The sequence below is a fragment of the Mus musculus genome, chromosome 3 (assembly GCF_000001635.26).
Source record: "Mus musculus strain C57BL/6J chromosome 3, GRCm38.p6 C57BL/6J".
NCBI classification, from domain to species: domain Eukaryota; kingdom Metazoa; phylum Chordata; class Mammalia; order Rodentia; family Muridae; genus Mus; species Mus musculus.
Window position 1 is genome coordinate 35704920 of NC_000069.6, and position 3837 is coordinate 35708756.

A 3837-nucleotide genomic window follows, 5' to 3' on the forward strand; every position below is an offset into this window, starting at 1 on the left:
ACATATATTCTACCAGTAACTTAAACTCCCAGACACAGTGGCTCATTTTTTAAATATAACTCATTGTATTTGATAAATTGTCCATTTGTTTGCTTCAATAGCACAACATGTACAGCAAATGGTATCCAGTAAGAGGAAGCAAGTGGCCCAGGAGACAGCACAAGGGCCACAAGATCCCTGCCTGTCTGAAATCCCATCTGCTCCAAGGGGATTTAGCTTCAGCTTTGAACACTGGCCAAGAAGGGAATCAAGGTGGGAATCAGATATTTCCATGCCTTTTGAGGTCAACCATGAACAGAAATAGCCAAAGACAGTAGAGTTACAGTGTGGGATGAGGCCCTTGGTATTAGACCCAGGGTCTTGTTTGTCTTCTTTGTGCTAAATAAACACTTTACCACCATATACCTCCAGCCTTAAAAACAAGACTTTTAAAAATTATTATGTGTGTGTATAGTGTCAGAATCTGTGCCTGTGTGCCATATCTGGTGGACACATATCTGGTGTCCACAGAGGCCAGGAGGGACAGGACCCCTGCATCCCCTGAAGCTGGAATCATAGGTGCATTGCCCTGTGTATGTGAGTTATGCTGTGAATGCTGGAAATAACCCAGGGCCTTTGGAAGAGCAACCAATACTTTTAACTGCTGAACCATCTCTCCAGCCCATCCTTCCTTCCTTCCTTCCTTCCTTCCTTCCTTCCTTCTTTAAATTTTACTTTTTTGAAACTTTTTGGTATTTGAAATTACTATAAATTTATTGAAGCACAATTATATTCATTCATTTCTACCCTGTGTATGGCTTTGGTTGAGGTACTATAACAAACTTATAGCTGAAACACATATAGTATCACAAGCCTAAAATATTTACGTTGTTATATATGTAAATATTTGTATTTATACCTGGCCCTAGCTCTTTACAGAAAATGTAAGGTCACCCTTCTAGATTAAAGGACAAAAGATATAGGTCAATCAAATACAGTAGTTGTTCTGAAAGATCCTGACAGAATGTAAAAGGTCACAGAAGCCCTGAAATTGGCAAAATAGATTTCATTTTTAGTAGTAGCTTCACTGATTTAGAATAATAGAGGCACACAATGCTCTGGCCGCTCCTCGAACCCATGTGTCTGCCAATGTTCTGACCGTTCCTTGAACCCAGGTGTGTGCCCACTGCTGCACCTCACTACCAGGTGTTTGTGATATTGGTTGCTGGGATAGAGTCGGAAAATCTCCCCAGCAACCACAGTCGGGGCCAATCAGGAGTTACTGCACCTTCATTAGACTCCTTTCTTTTTTCCCTCCCATGCCCATTTCTTGAGAAATCGATCATTTTAGAATAGACATTGTTTAGATCTGGAAATTCCCTACTCCCTCCTTCTCCTTTCCCCCTTGAGGACCTATATAAACTGGGACCCCTTTCCCCTAGGGGTCAACTCCTCTACCCCTGCGTGGGACACGAGTCATTCCCAGAGCTCTGGCTTTCTCCGAATAAAGCCTCGTGTGGTTTGCATCAAGTTTGGTCTCTCGTGAGTTCTTGGGGGTCCACTATTATCCCAAGACTTGAGCGAGGGTCTCCCTTCAGAGGTCTTTCAGTTCCTGTTCATTTGTTTAGGTTCATTTCTTTGTTGGGTCTTTATATGATTTGGGTATCAGGATAACTCTAGCTTTATAAAATAAATTGAACAATATTCCTTCCATTTCTATTTTGTGAAATAATTTGAGGACTATTAACTCTTCTTTGAAAGTCTGGCGAAAAACTTGTCTAAAATCATCTGGCCCTGGACTTTTTTTTGGTTCATAGACTTTTAATGACTGCTTCTATTTCAATAGGGGCTATATGTCTGTTTAATTGCTTATATTTTGATCTTGATTTAATTTTGTTAAGTGATATCTATCAAGAAAATTGTCCATTTCTTTCAGAATTCCAATTTATTGGAATACAAGGTTTTAAAGTGTGTCCTTATGATTCTCTGGATTGCCTTGGTATCTGTTGTTATGTGTCCCTTCTTACTTCTGATTCTGTTAATTTAGATAATCTCTCTCAGTCTTTTAGTTAGTTTAGATAAGGGTTTGTCTATCTTGTTGATTTTCTCAAAGAACCAGCTCTTTGTGTAGTGGCTATTCCTGGTTGTCAACTTGACAATATTTGGAATGAACTACAATCCGGAATTGGAAGGCTCACCAGTGACCCTTATCTGGAGGCTTGGAGATCCTTATCTGGATCTTGGTTTGAAGATCTTGAGCCATAGTGGCTATGGATTCCAGAAGATTGAATCTCCGAGTTAAGGAACACACCTTTAATCTGGGCTATGCCTTTCATCTGGGATTAAAGGTGTGGTGGAACACACCTTTAATCTGGGCTACACCTTTTGCTGGAGACAATATAAGGACATTGGAAGAAGGGAGTCCAGCTCGAGCTCTTGCTCCTTCGCCTGCTTGCTGCGTGAGACTGAGTAACTGCTAGATCCTTGGACTTCCATTCACAGCTGCGACTGAACAATTGTTGGGAATTGGGCTGCCGACTGTAAGTCATCAATAAATTCCTTTATTATCTAGAGACTATCCATAAGTTCTGTGACTCTAGAGAACCCTGACTAATACAGAAGTTGGTACCAGAAGTGGGGTGGTTCTAGAGTAACAGAAGTACAAGGATGAATCTTTTAAAATTCTGGAATTGGCTTGTTGATCCACCAGCACTTTCAACTATTGAAACCTCTCCAGATTCTCTCCCTCCTGGGAGCTCAGAGAATTTTGAAGACCCATGGTTGAAACTATATTCCGAACTTAAAGAAGCTAATGCCCTTGATTTTCTTAATGAATTGGGTGATTCAGTGCACAAAGCTTTCTACAAGATGGGGAAAAAATCGAAAAATGATTTTACTGGCTGGCTGCTCTTAGTATCTGTGGAAAAAATGATGAATGAAAGGAAGGAGTTGTGTGATAAAATCGAAAGGCTCCAGACACAAGTAAACGATCTAAAAGTTGCTAAGTGTGTCCTTGAGGAGAATCTTCTCTCTTGTAGCAATAGAGCTCAAGTTGCAGAAAATCAAACAGAAACTCTCATTGTAAGGTTGGCTGAACTACAGCGAAAATTCAAGTCTCAGCCTCAGAGTGTGTCGACAGTTAAAGTAAGGGCTCTAATTGGCAAAGAATGGGATCCTACAACATGGGATGGGGATGTGTGGGAAGACCATGTTGAAGCTGAGAACTTTGAATCCTCAGATTCTCAAGGGTTTGCCCCACCTGAGGAAGTAGTACCCTCAGCCCCACCTCTTGAAATAATGCCTTCCCCACATGAGGAAATTAATTTTGCAGAGTCTGCTCACGGCCCACCAATAGTTTCTTCTAGACCTGTAACCAGACTCAAAGCAAAACAGGCTCCTAGAGGGGAGGTAGAAAGTGTAGTCCATGAGGAAATTCGCTACACTACTAAGGAGCTTAATGAGTTTGCTAATTCATTCAAGCAGAAACCTGGTGAATATGTGTGGGAATGGATTTTAAGGGTGTGGGATAAGGGTGGAAGGAACATAAAACTAGAGCAGGCTGAGTTTATTGACATGGGTCCTCTGAGTAGAGATTCTAGGTTTAATACGGAAGCTCGCATAGTTAAAAAAGGTGTCAAAAGTTTGTTTGAATGGTTGGCTGAGGTGTTTATCAAAAGATGGCCTACTGGAAATGACTTGGAGATGCCTGATATTCCATGGCTTAGTGTTGATGAAGGGATTTTAAGACTTAGGGAAATTGCAATGCTAGAGTGGATATATTGTGTAAAGCATAATTGTCCACAATGGGAAGGTCCAGAAGATATGCCTTTCACCAGCTCTATAAGACGCAAATTGGTG